Below are 18,785 nucleotides of genomic sequence, written 5' to 3'. Positions count from 1 at the left end.
GTAACTTGTTTATTAATAGAAATATGTCCACTTTATCTAGGCTATCTAACTCGCTTGGTGTTTAACTATCCAGAGTATTCAATAACAATTCTGGTTCTGTAATGATCATATTTATGTCCCCACTTTCATCTTAGATTTTAGCTATTTGAGGTTTATTTTCCCTAAGTAAAGCTAGTTAAAAGGTTTTAAATATTCTGTTAATCTTAAAAAAAATGTGATTTTTTTCCCTACTACTTTTCTATTTTTTAGTTAGTTTATCTCTGCTCTAATCTTTGTTACTTCCTTCCCTCTATTTACTGTTGTTGGTCAGTCACTCAACCGTATCTGCCTCTTTACACTCCCAAGGACTGTAGCCTGTCTTTCACTATTTCTCAGAGTATGCTCAAACTCATGTCCATTGAGTCGGTGATGCCATCCAACCATCTCGTCCTCTGTTGCCCCCTTCTCCTCCTGCATTCAATCCTTCCCAGCATCAGGGTCTTTTCCAATGAGTTGGCTCTTTGCATCAGGTGGCCAAACCTATTTACTGTTAGGTTTGTTCTTTCTTTTCCTCGTTCCTCTAAGGCATAAAGTTAGTTGCTGATTTGACGTCTTTCAACATCTTCCAGCTCTAAATTGCTCTCTGAGCACCATTTTTACTGTATCCCATAAAATCTGGTATGCTGTGTCTTAACTTTTATGTATCTCAAGATGTTTTACTGTTTACCTGTGATTTCTTCTCTGACCTATTGATTACTTAAAGAGTTTTCTATTACTGATTTTTAGATTTGTTGCATACTTGTAGAAAAAATACATTGTATAATTACAATTTTTTATACTTATTAGGACTTGCTTTGTGGCTTAATATACAATGTTTCTTGGATAACGTTCCATGCTCATTTGAGAAGAATATATATTCTACTGTTGTTTGTTAAAATAAACCATATATGCTGATTTATAACCACCTCTGTTCTACTTACATGGAGTATCTTCATTCATCATTTCAATTTCAACCTATTTTCTGATATATAGTGAGTCTCTTATAGATATTATTTTGCTGAATCATATTTTGTTTCCATTCTGCTAGTGATTGTCTTTCAATTGATGAGTTTAATGCATTTACAGTTAAATTAATTACTGATAAGAAGAGTATTTCTATAATTAATTATTTGCTTTTGGTTTGTCTTATATTTTTTGCTCATTTTCTCGATTACTGTTTTCTTTTGTGCTTGATTTTCTTGTAGGGTGGCTGTTTGATACTCTTCTCACTCCCTTTTTTTTTTGTATTTTCCAGACATTTCCTTTGTGGTTATTCTGGAAATTGAGTTAGTTAACATCCTAAATTTATAATAATCCTGTTTGCATTGATATAATATAGCTTTCATAGCATACAACTCTACTCATATAGACACACCATATCTTCTTTATGTTGCTGTTACAATTTATATATTCATAAACTATGAGTTCATTACCACAGATTTACAAATTTTGTGTGTATTTTAATTACATAGTAAAAAACATAGAGCTAAAAATTTAAAATAATCATACTATTCACCTTAATATTTACCTATGCAGTTACTTATGCCATTCTTTATTTAAATACACACACACACACACACTGCATAGCATCATTTTTATTGTACTGTGAGTACCCCTTTAGCATTTCTTATAGGACAGGTCTACCATTGATAGAATTTCTAAATTTTCACTTATATCTAATATCACAATTTTTCCTATATTGAAGGATATTTTGGTGGTATACAATTCAAAATCAACAATTTTTGTTTTTCCACACTTCAAACATATCATACTGATGTCTTATGGCTTCCATGGTTTTCTGAAGACAAATTAGCTATTAATTTTATTCAGGAAAAATTGCATATGAATAATTGCTTTCAGAATCATTTATCTGAATTTCTTGCAAATGTAGATTTGTGTCTTTTATATAATTTGAGGATATGAAGCCAGTATTTAAGTATATTTTTCTGTCCTTTTCTGTCTTTCCTTTCCTACTGAGTCACTCATTATGTGTATGTTGGTATCTTATTGTCCCACAGATTTCTTAGGTCTCTTCTTTTCTTCATTTTTTTTCATTCTCTTCCTTAGACTGAATAATTTCAAATGGTCTTTCTTTTAATTTTCCTGATTCTTATGCTTGTTTGACTCAGGTCTTGAAATTCTCTCATGAGTTTTTAATTTCAGTCTTGTACTTTCCAGCTTAAAAAAAGTTTTCCTGGTTCCATTTTTTACATAATTTACATCTTTATTTAAAATATTCTATTGCTTGGGTCACCAATTTTCCTTTAGATATTTGTCAAAGCTTTCCTTCAGATCTCTGCGTATATTTGAACACTTGGTTTAAAGTCTTTGTCTTGTAAGTCTAAAGCCTGTAATACCATTGATGCAGTTTGTTACTCTTTTAAATACAATTAACATACTCTCTTGCTTATTTGCACGTTTCATCTTTGGTTGTTTTTATAAAGTGGATGTTTCAAATAAACTAATGGGCAACTGTAGATATTACATTCTTCACATTCTAAATGCTTTTATTTGTTGCTTGCTCTACGCTGTAGCTATTTAACTTTTTTTTTTTTTAATCTGTATCCTTTACTATGAATGTCAGCTGAAATCTGTATTCCACTTTTAGTCTATTGATAGAAATTTCCTTGAATTCCTTGAAGCCAAGAAGGTAGAGAGAGAGAGAAGAAAATTCTAACAAGACAAAACAAAATAAGACCTACTCTCACTCACTCTTTCCAGATTGGTACTGCGATGAAATACACATTGCCTCCTTCCATGTATATTCAGGTCATTTGTAATTATGCTTTAGTCTTCATTTCCTGCTTGGACTAAACCTAGAGATCAGCCAAAGGAGAAATCTTAAAATGTTCTTAGACCTTTATTTTTCTGAACAGATATCTTCTGCAGAACATTCATGTCACTAAGTAGGATGACATTAGGTAAGATGTAAGCCCTAAATTCCCCAATATACACAGGCAATTTCAAATGTCCTAATTTCAAATGTCCTTCTCTTATTTTCCTAGCTATTTATAAGGTCTCCTCAGACAGCCATTTTGCTTTTTTGCATTTCTTTTCCATGGGGATAGTCTTGATCCCTGTCTCCTGTACAATGTCACGAATCTCTGTCCATAGTTCATCAGGCACTCTGTCTATCAGATCTAGTCCCTTAAATTTATTTCTTACTTCCACTGTATAATCATAAGGGATTTGATTTAGGTCATACCTGAATGGTCTAGTGCTTTTCTCTACTTTCTTCAATTTAAGTCTCAATTTGGGAATAAGGAGTTAATGATCTGAGCCACAGTCTGCTCCCAGTCTTGTTTTTGCTGACTGCATAGAGCTTCTCCACCTTTGGCTGCAAAGAATATAATCAATCTGATTTCAGTGTTGACCATCTGGTGATGTCCATGTGTAGAGTCTTCTCTTGTGTTGTTGGAAGAGGGTGTTTGCTATGACCAGTGCATTCTCTTGGAAAAACTCTATTAGCCTTTGTCCTGCTTCATTCTGTACTCCAAGGCCAAATTTGACTGTTTGCCAGGTGTTTCCTGACTTCCTACTTTGGCATTCCAGTCCCCTATAATGAAAAGGACATCTTTTTTGGGTGTTAGTTCTAAAAGGTCTTGTAGGTCTTCATAGAACCGTTCAAGTTCAGCTTCTTCAGCACTACTGGTCGAGGCATAGACTTGAATTACCGTGATATTGAATTGTTTGCCTTGGAAATGAACAGAGATCATTCTGTCGTTTTTGAGATTGCATCCAAGTACTGCATTTTGGACTCTTTTGTTGACCAGGATGGCTACTCCATATCTTCTAACAGATTCCTGCCCACAGTAGTAGTAACTACAGACGTGATGAAAATAGTAAGAGAACTAGAATTAGAAATGGAGCCTCAAGATAGCAGTAAATTGCTGCAATCTCATGAAACAACTTTATGGATAAGGAGTTGTTTCTTATGGATGAGCAAGCAAATTGATTTCTGAAAACAGAATCTATTCCTGAAGACACTGTGAAGATTATTGAAATAACAAAGAGAATTTAGAATATTACATAAACTTATTTGATAAAGCAACATCAGAGTTTGACAGGATTGATTCCATTTTTGAAAGAAGTTCTAGTGTGGGTAGAATGCTATTAAATAGCAAGGCATGCTACTAATGTGGCAAACTTCACTGTTGTCTTATACTAAGAAATTGCCACAGCCATCCAAACCTTTAGCAACCACTACCCTCATGAGTCAGAAGCCATCAACACTGAGGCATGAACATCTACCAGCAAAAAGATTACAACTCAAAGAAACTACAGATGATTGTTAGCATCTTTGAGCAGTAAGTTAATTTTTAATTAAGGTATGTACATTTTTTTAGACATAATGCTTTGCATACTTAACTATGGTATAATGTGCACATATCTTTTCCATCACTGGGAAACTAAAATATATTGTTGGTATCTTTTTATTGTCATATTCATTTTATTGTGGTGGTCTGGAACCAAATCCACAATAGCTAAGTTATACAGGGATTGAGCCCCATGCTTTATTTCCAGAGTTACATAGTTTCAAACTATCTTCACTAGATATAGGATTTTCATTTTTATTACTTATCTTGGCATAAGGATGGGGCTTCTCTTACCCTATATACATTTAGTTAGTTGCTTAAATTAGGCTCATTTGAGATTTGTTTTTTATGACCAATTTAAAATCCCAAATAAGGAAGACTGATACAAATTATTCTGAGAGATGACTATTTGGCCAATCATTTTGATAGACCCTTATTGCTTCATAAACTTGTATCTTAACAGTTTCCAGAGTAGACAATTTTTTTTTTTTTTTTTTTTTTTTTACCATCTGTGAATGGGATATACAGCATTCATGAATTGCATGTGGTGGATCTTATGTGTATGCACTTTAACAACCTTCAGCAGTCCTAGTATGAAAATTTCTGTATCCCTTTTATATCTCTAAAGGGGATATTATCTGATCTCTGACAATCTTGTATAAATGACAATGGCATGCTTTTCACAAAAGGCTTGAAGAAAAGTGGGAAATAACATTTACTAAGAAGTTGTGTCAGAACATGGAAAATGAGCATCCCTTTTGTTCTCAAAACAATCTTGAAAGTGAAAAAAAGTGAAAGTGTTAGTCACTCAGTCCTGTCCGACTCTTTGTGACCCATGGATACAGCCCACCAGGCTCCTCTGTCCATGAAATTCTCCCGGCAAGAATAATGGAGTGGGTAGCCATTCCCTTCTCCAGTGGACTTCCCAACCCAGCGACTGAACCTGGGTCTCCTGCATTGCAGGCAGATTCTTTACCAAGCCACCAAGGAAGCCCAATATAAAAGAATAAAATTTTTAAAAGATGAAATTAGATCAATTCAGCTAGAACAAATTTTGCATAGACAAAAAGCTTAGCAAGGTGATTTTAATTTGATATTGAAGAATCTAGAATACTAATGTTTCTTTTTTAATTTTATTTTTATTGTTATTGTTTATCAAAACACAAAGGCATATTAACTATATTTGTTAGAACCTTTACCTCTTCCATCTGTGACTCCCCTCCATCATACTTCCCATCTGTTTGGTAGCAGAACACAATTCTGATAACTGATAAAGTGGAAGTGAAGTTGGAGTAGCATTTATTACAGGTTAGGTGGAACATATTTATGTGGATCAGAATCATCTCTATCCATAGTTACACTTTTCTTATCTGTCTGTGGAAGTAATAGTCTGGTGCAATTCTAACAGCCATTGCCAAAACCCAACTAAGGTCACGAAAGGACAGTCTCATTCAAGAGCATGTCATGATATATATTCTATGGTGTTAATTCTTGGACTTACGTAGGTAGTAAAAGAAAGAAAAAGATATTGAGTGTTCAAAATTGAATTTAGTCTGTGTGAAATGTATTAGATGTGCAAAATTTAAAGGAATTTTTGATTTTCATTTCTTGTCTAGTCAAAATAGAATATTACTCTCAACAAAAATGTGCTTGATGGCTTGATATACATTTATATATGTACATAGGTATAGATACAGATATTTCACAATGTGAATTCTTTGAATAAAAAATAATTCTTGTGTTTGCAGGGCATAAAACTGCATCATTACTACAAAATGTTCATAGCTATATCTGTGAAGTAGCATGTTCTATATATTCCAAGCTATAGAATGTCATCTTAATAAATCACCAGTAATGAAACTAAACCTGGGAAAATACGTTTCCTTAACTAGCAATAATGAAAATAATAAAGTAATCGACCCTTCTAGTAGGTAGCACAATGCAAGTGATATTCTATTCTCACTATAGAAAACAGAATAAAATTTTGGTTTCACACAAAGAAGCTATCAAAAAGTATACTGACAGGAATTATTTCAGAATAAGGATACTGGATAGTTTATTGATATAAATATCAAGCCAGTATTCCCAATTCATAATTGTATTTGCAGTTTTTAAGAAAGTATAACATTAGATTTATTTTCTTATTTATTTTGGAAGATCCCTCTAAATGAATAAACTTCAAGAAATAAAAAAATCGACATCCTATCTGTGCTTAAATCTCATTAAATCTCAACTTGTGAAGTGCAGGCAGAGTTTCCAAAGGATAAGCACAGGTTAAAGCAGTAGGGGGTTCACTGAAGAAGTTGAACACTCAGTGTGGGAGTCATCTCTGAGTTTGCCCTGAAAAATGCTGGACAATCATTGCTAGGGATTGGCATCTTCAGCAGAGAGAGAGCAAATGATCTGCATCACAATGAATCCAAGGAAGAATAATCCACTCCATTTTCCTTGACACCAACCTCCAGCAGTTTTGAGACAGCAGATGGATAACCTTGTCTGTGTACAACTGGATTTTTCAGTCATTCAAGTAGTGGGAGGGCAGAACAGTTTCATCTGATCTAAAATTTTGAAGTAATGTGTATCGCTCACCCTTGAGAACCAAATTTAGACTCATTATATGTGGGAATGTGTCCAAGACTGTGAACAATTTCTGGTTCTTATATCTATGTGCCACAAGATTTTCACAGCCTCTAGTTTTAGAGCCAATTGATTTTGAGATAATAACAAAGGCTCCTTTGAAGAATTGCCATTTAGAGGTTAAAAAAAAATTCAGAGAAATCACAGATTTGGCAAATTATAGGGAATAGAGAAGAGGCTTCCTTTGGAAGGAAATGCTTAAAAAATTCATAGAAAATACAGTGTGATCAGGGGGAGGATTTAGAAAGAACAGAGAAAGATAATGCTTAAGTTGTCTATCTCCTCAGATGCTCACATCTTATTGAAAAAAAGGTTTAGACTTGGAATAATTAAGCAAATGGCTTCATTAATCTAACTTTCTCCTTCCCTAGATCTCGGACCCTGACTGAAGCAAAACATATAATCAAATACAATAAAATCATATTTTAAATTAGTGGCCACTAACCCACTGGCCCTCTGTGCTACTTTGTTATATTCTGTTTGTCTACCATTTTACTCACTGTCCTGTATAATCCTTTCATTCACTACATCTGACTTTAAATCTCCAACATTCTCTCCCCCTTACCATTAGCTGGTACCTTTGCTTCTCTTTTAACTGATACTATAGAATAAATCAAAAGAGAATGGCTACCTGAACTATTGCATCTGTTCATATACTGTGGTCAGATTCAACTTTTCTCCTGCTCATACAGAGGGACTATCACTGGTATATACTAAGGCAAACTTGTCCATTTTCGCATTCAGTACCATCTCTTTTCACCCATTCAAGTAGTGCCCCAGAAAATGGCCCTTTCTGCCATAACTTATCTAAACTGATTCTATTAGTAAATAGTAATGGACTCTTGTTTACTTTAAAAAACAGAAAAAGAAACCCCACATCTTTTCATCATACAATACTTTCCTCTATTTTCTGCACAGTTACTCTGACTTTATCTTTCTTTATTTTTCTGTTGCTCAAATGTATCAAGTGATTTCTTACTGCAGGAGCTCTATATGTGCTCTTAATTCAAACTGCAACCATTTCTACATGATGGTTATATGATTTTGCAGCTGCATCACGTTCACTTCCTTAAGGTTTTTCTTAAAATTTCATCTTATCATGGAGGCCTTCAATGAGGACTATTTATAATACAGCACTACACCCCTAGAACCCCATACTTCCTATCAAACCTTAGCCTATTCTGCTGTATATTTCCTCCTAATTCTTGTCCCTCTTGGACATACTGCATATTCAGAATATGGCTTTTTTATTACAGTGTGAGCTCCATGAGGATAGGAGATATTTAATATTTTAATGATACATTTTAGCCAATGAAATATAAAATTAGAGATACAGAGAAAATTACAATTAAAAAGAAAATATGTGATTTGTCAAAAAGAACAACAAATAGTACAGTGGTAAAAGTATTGACTTTTCCAATTTAATTTAGTTGCCTTTTAAGTTCAGTGGGAAATGTTGTATTATCTGGGAAATGGAATTTAAAACCACAAGGTATGCAACAGCATAGCTTACTTGTCATTTGAACAAAAATTTAGTTGTTAAGATCCAGTGTTCATTAGTGTATGACACAAATCGGAATACCATATATTGCTGACATGAATGTAAATGGGCAAAGCCTCTTTGGAAAGTAATAGGTAGTGTCTATTATTATATTTATTTCAACAAACATATTCTGCTTCTGTGGCAGTGCATTACAGAAATAGGCACATGTGTATCTCTAGATATACATAAATATTTTAAAATCTTTTAAATGGATACACATATGAATTCATGTATACATGTATGAATAATATACTTAATCAGATAAAATAAATCAATAATGAACTTATTAAAAGGAAGGCCGGAAGAAAGGAAAAAAGAAGGGGAATGATTATATTCTAGCTGTGATATAGTACATCTCGAGAGATAACCCCTAAAATGTCAGGGTAGCATAGTTACTCTCGAGTAGCTCTGCTTCTATAAAAATGCCCATTTCTTCATACACTATACTAATGGCCACAGTTAAAAAGCTAAGCTGTGCTTCAAGGTTTGGCAAGTATGAGAAAACTGTGAGTGTGAAAGCACTTTGGTAATATAATAGTAGACTCTTACTATGCTATCTGCAAATTTGGAAAACTCAGCAGTGGCCACAGGACGGGAAAAGTCAGTTTTCATTCCAATCCCAAAGAAAGGCAATGCCAAAGAATGTTCCAACTACCACACAATTGCACTCATCTCACAGGCTACTAAAGTAAAGCTCAAAATTCTCTAAGCCAGGCTTCAACAGTACGTGAACCGTGAACTTCCAGATATTCAAGCTGGTTTAAGAAAAGGCAGAGGAACCAGAGCTCCAACTGCCAACATTCACTGGATCATTGAAAAAGCAAGAGAGTTCCAGAAAAACATCTACTTCTGCTTTATTGACTATGCCAAAGTCTTTGACTGTGTGGGTCACAATAAACTGTGGAAAATTCTGAAAGAGATGGGACTATCAGACCACCTGACCTGCCTCTTGAGAAATCTGTATGCAGGTCAGGAAGCAACAGTTAGAACTGGACATGGAGCAACAGACTGGTTTCAAATAGGAAAAGGAGTACGTCAAGGCTGTATATTGTCACCCTGCTTATTTAACTTATATGCAGAGTACAGCATGAGAAACGCTGGGCTGGATGAAGCACAAACTGGAATTAAGAATGGCGGGAGAAATATCAATAACCTCAGATATGCAGATGACACCACCCTTATTGCAGAAAGTGAGGCAGAACTAAAGAGGCTCTTGATGAAAGTGAAAGAGGAGACTGAAAAAGTTGGCTTAAAGCTCAACATTCAGAAAACTAAGATCATGGCTTCGGGTCCCATTACTTCATGGCAAACAGATGGGGAAACAGTGGAAACAGTGGCAGACATTATTTTGGGGGGCTACACAATCACTGCAGATGGTGACTGTAGCCATGAAATTAAAAGATGCTTACTCCTTGGGAGAAAAGTTACGACCAACCTAGACAGTTTATTAAAAAGCAGAGAGGTTACTTTGCCAACAAAGGTCTGTCTAGTCAAGGCTATGGTTTTTCCAGTAGTCATGTATGGATGTGAGAGTAGGACTATAAAGGAAGCTGAGCACTGAAGAATTGATGCTTTTGAACCGTGGTGTTGGAGAAAATTCTTGAGAGTCCCTTGGACTGCAAGGAGATCCAACCAGTCTATTCTAAAGGAAATCAGTCCTGAATATTCATTGGAAGGACTGACGCTGAAGCTGAAACTCCAATACTTTGGCCACCTGATGCAAAGAACTGACTCATTTGAAAAGACCGTGATGCTGGGAAAGATTGAAGGCAGGAGGAGAAGGGGACGACAGAGGATGAGGTAGTTGGATGGCATCACCAACTCAATGGACATGAGTTTCAGTAAAGTCCAAGAGTTGGTGATATACAGGGCAGCCCAGCGTACTGTGGTCCATGGGGTTGCAAAGAGTCAGAAACGACTGAGCGACTGAACTGAACTGAATTGATGCTATTTCCCTTTTCTGGTCAAAGCAAGGGTTCCAAGATGAGGATCAGATTATTGTAACATTGACACCAGTCTGTGCAAGGAGCTAGCATGCTTCTGTTTTGGACTTTTCAGTTATGCTATGCAATCTGATGCAGTAAGGTTGTTTCCCTGCTCATATTTTGGAATCCACCACAGGAACTAAGGGGGAAGAGACTACTGAGCATTACTGATGGAGAAGGTCAAAGTAGCATAATTTTATTTCCAATAATATAAAAATCTGATTGCTTTTGAAGAAATTTCTTTATAAATCAATGGGTTGCAGTTTGCATCGTTATGTAGCAATGTTTTTAAAAAAAACAACTCTAGATTTAGGTCTTGAAGATGTATATAAGTCAAATGTTTCCAAGAGAAACAGGACCCAAAGGATTTGCATATATAGAAATATATCATTTTAAGGAATTGGCTTGTGCACTTATAGATATTGGCACATCCAAAATCTGCAGGGCAGGCTGGCCGGCTAGAAACTTATAAAATGCTTTAGTTGAAGTCATAAGACTGTCTACTTCCAAATTCCCTATTGCTAAAGGGGAGGTCAGTCTTTTGTTCAGTAAAAGCCTGCAACTTATTGGATGAGGCCCATCCACATTATTGTAAACAATCTACTTTACTCATAGTTCACCAATTCATGTTCATCTCATTCAAAAACCCTCTCACAGAAACATTTAGATTGTTTTGATTGACATTTGGGCTCTGTGGCCCAGCCAAGTTGTCAGGTAAATTTAAACATCACACAAAATAAAATTAATTTACAATCTTTCTACTTTCTCAAACTCAGTAGAGAATCTATGCATAGAAAAATATAAAACTGAGACTATAATGCATTTATTTAGCATATAAATTGAAAATAACATTTTTTGTTTGCTCTAAAATGATGTAAAGAAAGTCTTGACCGGGGTACCATGAGAGAATTTTTTGCAGATATAAGAAAATCATATCATTGATTATATGTTGCATGTTCAAATATGTATGTATGTTTGTACCAAAACAATAATCACAGATTTTCTTCACTCGGTGCTACAACCTAATTTAAAATACAGCTTTAAATGCATAGTTGCTGGCTACTGTGAATAACAACAACAACAAAAAAATAGAGCTATGTAATAAACATGAGGTTTAGTGGTATTACACACATTTCATAACCTATTTTGGACTTGTGTTTGCAGTAGAATGGTAAAAAGGTATAGGTGTAGTAGAAAAAGGTATTATTTATAGTATAACTCAAGTCCTCCATTTTACACAGGAGGAAATTTACCACAGACTAGAAGTACTTTCTCTCTCCATAAACTTTTCATTGGCAGAACAAGAACTAGTACGTAAATCTACTCATACTAATCTCTGGCTGCAGAAATAAATGACAATCACCTAGGTACCCACATAAGAGAGTCATAATCTTTACAGGTTTTCCCTATTTGAATTATATTTTCTATACAGACAATGAAACTGTACAGAAATTAAGTCCAGTTTTACAATATCCCAAATACTTTCCTTTCCTTTTTTATTAATGTGAATCATTATGATAGATGCAATTTTACTATTTCAAATGAATGTCTTACCTTTGCATATAATATACATATATACAATTCTAAAAATATTTTGTGATTTTTTTTGATATTTCTATATGTAAATATAATATGCAGTGTGCTTTTACCACTCAAAAATTATGTTTCTCATATACCAATACAGATTTTTAATCAAGATTATTAATTTTAATTGTGACATTGTATTATAAATACAATTTACCTATTTTCCTATTTTCTTGGATTCATTCTTATAAACAATGATGCTATAAACGTTCATAAGCCTTTTTAATTTTGCAAAGTAGCTACAAAATGTCCATAGTGGTATGCTTTGAATCCTTTCTCTGTATCCTTTTGTGTATCTACTGTTGTTGTTGTTTTTTACAGTTATCACAAGGCTCATCTTCATCACCTCACGGGATATATAACAGTGTATTTTAATCTGATACAATTGAACTTTCATCACAGGCAAACACTCTACACATTTAGTCCTCTTCGGTTATGTATTTTTTTATATAGGTGTATCTTTTTGTATTGTGTATCTGTTGACAAATTATTGTGGGTATAATTATTTTCAGTACTTTTGTGCTGAAAACTTTTAAACTCCAGTTAAGTGACTAACCCACCACCATATTACAATATTAGTATTGTCTGAATTTGACTGTAACTGACCTTGAGTGGTATGCTGAGGGTAGTTCTGCATCTTGGGTGCACAGGAACCCACCAGGTGCCGGGGTTCTGGGTGAACCTGCCATCTGGATCCGGCCGGCTGGATACAAGGCCTGGTTTTTCGGCTCCTGCAACATTTCTGAGGCCACTGGGGCCACCAGAGCTGGCCGGGCGGTCAGCAAATCTGGAACGTGGGGCCCGGATGTTAGACTACAGGCAGTTAGGCACTGAAGCGGCCTGGGAGCCCCGGCTGTGGGGCCTGCGCGAGGTCAGGACGGGCCTCTCCCAGAGAGGCCTGGGGTCTATTTGGTGGGAACCGTGTGCAGTCAAAGTTCTTGGGGGCCAGCCGGGCCCCGGGGTGCGTCTGGGCCCTGAAGCCCTGGGAGCGGCCCGGTGCTGAGGTGAGTTGAAAGCCCGAGTCCGCAGTAGTGGCCTGACTGACGTGTGGGGCTGGCTCAGGAGCTCAGAGTTTCGGGGCTGAAGCTGAGGCTACAGGCGCCACCCAGGGCTGTGGGAGCCCTGCAGGCTCAGAACTGGGAGGTCCCAGGGAGCCCCGTGTTGCGGCGCCATCGGGCCGGCCGTGGGAGCCGGCAGGTACTGTGGTCAGCCCCGCACCAGAGCAACCAGGGCCACTGGAACCCTGGTGCACGGTTGCCCGGTGGCCGGGGACAGCAGGAGTGTGTCCGGAGGGCGGTGTCCTGAGGCGCTGAGGTGAGTCGGGGCTGCGCGCACTGCCTGCTGGGAGCTGGGCTCACAGAGGCCGCTGGGGCGCCCGCCAGGGAATTCCCGACCTGAGGGCGCCGGGGTGCAGCGCTGGCTTTGGAGGCCTTGTCAGGAGCCGCGTCGCCTGCGAGCTGCCCAGGAGCAGGGCTTCCGGGAGCCCTCAGGGACCATCTAGGGGCCAAGTTGGTTTACTTCACTGGTTTGGGGAGGCGGGATGGAGGAGTGGGGTGTGAATCTGTCTCTCCTGTCATCTTCAATGCATCTTTTCTTAAATTTGTGCTTCACGCAGGTGCTGTCATCCGTCGACTGAAGTATTTGGCTCTTGTGAAGGTATTTACCTGCACATTTGTTCAAACTGATGTTGCTGAGGGGAAAAATGCTAGAAATTCCTATGCTGCTAGTTTGCTGACGTCACTTCTCCCCTCATTTATATTATACACTACTTTTATACATTCAGCTTTTGATAAGCAGTTTTCTTCTTTGGGGTGGGGTGGAGGGGGGGAGAAGGACTGTTGAATAGTGCCATCATAAGCATTCACAAATGTATCGTTATTCTTTTGGAATGCTCTTATGGAGCCAAAAGATAAGCATAAGCTCAGTTTTAGAAGTCGTTTTCAGAGTCCCTTTCAAATTTACAGTCTCACCAGCAATGTGTGATAATAAACTGTATTTCCATATTGCTGTTAACACCTGGAACCGGCAGTTGTTTTCATTTTAGTCATTCTTGCATTTGTAAATTTATAGCATTTTTTGATGACTGATGAAGTTGAACATCTTTAAATATGTTTATTGCTCATTTAAATATTTTCTTATATGAAGTATTGTTTTAAGTATCTGGGCTACTTTTTTTTTCTATTGGGTCATCTTTCTTTATTCATTTATGCACCTGAAAGAAAAGATCTAAGTACAATGATTATCTTCTCATTTCATAGGCGGTCTTTATGCTTTCTTAATTGTGACTTTTGAAGAATAGATATTCTTAATTTTATTACAATCCATTTATTTTTCCTGTTACAGTCAGTGCTTATTGCTATAGATTTGAAAAAGAAACCTACTTCCATATCATAAAGATATCTTCCTACCCCATCTAAATCATTATTATTTTAAACTTTATCGTCATATGTGCAATCATTCTCAATGTACCCCAAAATAAAATTTAAATGTATATGACGTAAAAATTTATGGATACATGTGTGCATGCTAAGTTGCTTCAGTTGTGTCCGACTCTTTATGACCCTATGAACTGTAGCCCATCAGGCTCCTGTGTCCTTGAGATTCTCCAGGTAAGTACACTGGAGTGGGTTGCCATGTCCTCCTCCAGGGGATCTTCTGGACCTAGGGATCAAACCTGTGTCTTTTACCTCTCCTGCATTGGCAGGCAGATTCTTTACTACTAGTGCCACCAATACTAGTGCCACTAGCTGCTAAAGTTAGCCGAAAAATGAATAAAAATATAAAATGTCCGAAAAAATTTTTAACAAAATTGACCTAATAGGTATTTGTAGAACACTTTATACAAAACTGTAGTATCCACATTCTTTTCAAGTGTACATGGGATATTTAGTAAATTGACCATATGCTGAACCATAAGGAAAATGACTAACAATTTCAAAATATTAAAATCATTTGTGTTTTTCCTGACCTTAGTGGATCTAATCTAAAAATTAGCAATAAATAGATAAGGGGGAAAGGGTATGTACACTAATAAATATTTAGAGTCAAATGATAAGGTTGACATTTAACAAATATTTGAACATAATAAACTATCACAAATGCTCTCTCTCAGAAGACAAATATAGTGCTGATTAGAGGGAAATGGGTAGCCATACATATATGCATGAGAAAAGATGATGGGAAGACAAGAGTTAACAATATTTCACTTAAGGAACCTAGGGAAATAATAGGAAAATCAAATGTAAAGAAAGTAAGATAAATAGTCAAATCTGGAGCTGGAATCAATGAGAGAGAAAACAAACATGAAGTATAGCAAATCAACAAAATTAAAAGCAGTCCATTGAAAAAGTTTATTTAATTCATAAACTTAGAGTAATATGGTAAAAATAATAAGAGTAAATGAAATTATAAATATTGTTAATAAAAGAGGAATATCACACTGTATCTTATATATATACCCATAAAGTAACAAGTGAATATTTTAAACAACATTACATTTTATAATTTGGATAAAATAGATCTATTTCTCTAAATAATTATATTACCAAGTATGACTGAAAAAGAAATGCAAACTATGAAGAATCTGGTTTCATTTTTAAGGATTACAAATCCATTTTATAAAACTTTCTTAAAAAAGGAAGACCAGAGATATGATGACCTCACTGATGAATTTTTCCAAACACTTAAGGATGGAATAGCACTAGTCTTACGCAAATTCTTTCAAAGTATAGAAAAAGTTAGCCATTCTCATTTTTCCAGGATAGTTAAACTTTACTCAAAACAAACTTGGCAATCTAATTTACATAAAAATGTCTTTTCTAGTTTTGAAAATTTGACTTAAAGTTATATCTTGGGTAATTTTTGTTTTATAATTTCTACCTTAACTGTAGCTGAATTCTCTTTATTTCCCCTACTATTATTTACTTTATTATTTCTCCTTTTACTCAATTAGTCACTTTTATTTTATACCTAGAAAACACAGTGAATATTAGAGGCAACAAGGAAATAATCTTATAACTATTTTGAAAGAGAGCATGAGTATAATTTTAGAGCCTGAGTGTATCTAAACTGAAAGAGAAGGAAGACATCCCTTCATTTGTGAAGAGTATCATGTGCATGTACACTACGGACAGCAAAGTTCGTGCAATGGGAGTCCATCTACCTAGAATTCAATGCTGGTCTCTAATCAACTTCCAAATATTCAGTTTATTCATTTGTAAAATGTTAGAGCTGACTTCTATTACTCATAATTATTATGAAGAAAATTAAGTAATTATAAATTCCATAGACTAAAGTTGACTTTGATATGTTCTCGGTATTATGTATTTTAAAATGATACCTTTATTAGTAGAAGTTGTGCAGGCCGAGTTTAAGCACAGATTCAGAAAGATCTCTGTATCTCTGTGATTAAGTGTTGTGCAAAATTACTCAACCTATAAGGGGCTCTGGATCCAATTTCTATGGAATATATTAATAGATTGCTTACTAGTGAGGCAAAGATTTGAAAGACTGTAGGCAATGACTAGTTTTGAGACAAAAGGAATTTTATCACTATTACCAGTTATGCATTGAGAGTAAAGGTCCTCTATGTGACTGAGGGCCTCTGCTGCTGCTGCTGCTGCTGCTGCTAAGTCTCTTCAGTCGTGTCCGACTCTGTGCGACGCACCAGGCTCTGCTGTCCCTGGGATTCTCCAGGGCCTCTAACATATGAATTCCTAGAGGAGTTCAGCAGTTTCAAGATTGACAATTGTCAATGCCTGGTGGTGGTGGTTTAGTCTCTAAGTAGTGTCCGACTGACACTACCCCATGGACTGTAGCCTGCCAGCCTCCTCTGGCCATGGGATTCTCCAGGCAAGAATACTGGAGTGGGTTGCCATTTCCTTCTCCAGGGGATCTTCCCAACCCAGGAATCGAACCTGGTTCTCCTGCACTGCAGGCAGACTCTTTCTTGACTGAGCTACAAGGGAAGCCATGTCATGTGGAAGAAAAAGGCTAAGACGATGCTTTAAATAGGTTTCCATCTGACAATGGAGTTTCTGCTGGTTCTTCAAATTTTTATAAAGAATGAATTGAAGACTCTATTTGAATCTTTGAAAATCCTTCAATAGAAGGATTTTCAGTCTTCTATTTGAGCACTACTTAATAATCCAGAATAACAGCATATAGATGCATAGTATGGTGACAAATATACACACAAAATTGCAGAAATTTTGTAGAATTTTGTTTCTTCTTAAGTTTCTTAAACCTCAGGGCACTAGAGTTTGTGGGAGGACACTTTAACTTACTTATTATTCAAGTCTCTTTGGGTTTTAAAAGTCTCTTTTTTTTTTCTGGCCAATAAACATGTCTCTTGAGGAATTTTCTATTTTGTTTTTGTTTCTGTTTTATTTATTTATTTTTTATGGTATATATTGGATAAAAGGCTTGGTGATTTTGTCTGTAACTGGGAAGGAATGCTGTCATTTGAATTCTGGTCTATGCATTGTTTTCTGTGTAGACCTGTATCCCCACTGCAGGACAGTCTGGTCAGGCCACAGGGTATTTTCATTTTTGTTTTCCAAAGAGAAAAAAGTTAAGTTGTTGCTGTCCTTGGATTCAGGAAAGTTATTTGGTCCTCCCTTGTTGGCATACTTCACCTACAGAGTTTCTGTGTACACACATTTCATCTTGTCTTTGGATTAAGACTGGCTATTTATTAACCTTGGTTATCTGTTTCCATTGCCCCTCTCCAGATACCTCTCAGTAGGACATTGGCCTTCAATTCAGTGACTGACCCTCTTCATTACTCACAGAAATATGTTATTTTTGTATTCATGAAATACCAGAAAAACATTTATTAAGATTGAATCTGCTGACATTCATTTTTCTCTGTCTACCCGTGTAGTACAGCTCTTTTTACTTTGCTGCGTCTATGCTTTTGTCAAAAGTTCGCCCTGATTGACACTAAAATATTTTTAGAGTTTCAGTTACCTTAACACTCATCTGTCTCAGAATTCAAGTCTGCAGGGTATGTAGCCAAAACACAACCAGTCTCTTACTGTGTGCTTCCCTCCTGATTCATATAATTTCCTGTACTTTCAACTCAGAAGAATAAAAGGCAGAATTTTCTCACTTCTTGAGAAAATAAAGGCTAATTTTTAATTATATATTGAGGTCTCTCTACCAATGGTATATGATAATGCTGAACATTAAAATAGGCCTGGCTTTTAGAAAGCTAAACTATGTCATTATTTTTTTTAAGTAACTATTTTCAACAATATATGACCATCAATGCTTGCCATGTTTTGTAGGGTTATACTATCAAATAAAATAATCACTGGTCACAGTGGCTGAGCTTCCCAGGTAGTTCACTGGTAAAGAATTGCCTGCCAGTGCAGGAGATTCTGGTTCAATCCCTGGGTCAGGAAGATCTTCTGGAGAAAAAATGACAACCTACTCCAGTATTCTTGCCTGGAGAATTACACAGATAGACGAGCCTTGTGGGCTACAGTCCATGCAGTCGCATGTGTATCAGACACAACTTAGTGACTGAATAGCAATAGGTCACAGTGGCTATTGAGTAATTGAAATATCAATTGTTTACATTCAGATTTACTGTAAGTGCAAAATATATAATTTGCAGAATGATTAATGAAAACACAATATAAATATACTTAAATGATATTTAATATTGGTTTCACATTGAAATAATTTTTATATATT

The 18,785-nt window shown here is 36.0% G+C and overlaps 2 long non-coding RNA genes across 2 annotated transcripts in view; one reads left to right on the top strand and one right to left on the bottom strand.

Moving 5' to 3' along the window:
- The window catches only part of LOC145518627 (uncharacterized), a 195,530-nt gene extending 182,111 nt beyond the window's left edge, over nt 1-13,419 (bottom strand). The window contains exon 1 of the long non-coding RNA XR_014063046.1: nt 12,690-13,419. This is a non-coding gene — a long non-coding RNA (uncharacterized LOC145518627). The remainder of the gene's footprint in view (nt 1-12,689) is intronic.
- Nucleotides 12,728-18,785, top strand: part of LOC145518628 (uncharacterized) — a 346,657-nt gene continuing 340,599 nt past the window's right edge. The window contains exons 1-2 of the long non-coding RNA XR_014063047.1: nt 12,728-13,087; nt 13,699-13,739. This is a non-coding gene — a long non-coding RNA (uncharacterized LOC145518628). The remainder of the gene's footprint in view (nt 13,088-13,698; nt 13,740-18,785) is intronic.

Source organism: Giraffa tippelskirchi, chromosome 8 (assembly GCF_054371585.1).
Source record: "Giraffa tippelskirchi isolate mGirTip1 chromosome 8, T2T-mGirTip1v1.2.pri, whole genome shotgun sequence".
Lineage (NCBI taxonomy): Eukaryota > Metazoa > Chordata > Mammalia > Artiodactyla > Giraffidae > Giraffa > Giraffa tippelskirchi.
Note: the sequence above shows the minus strand (reverse complement) of the source record. Positions and strands in the feature narration are given on the sequence as shown.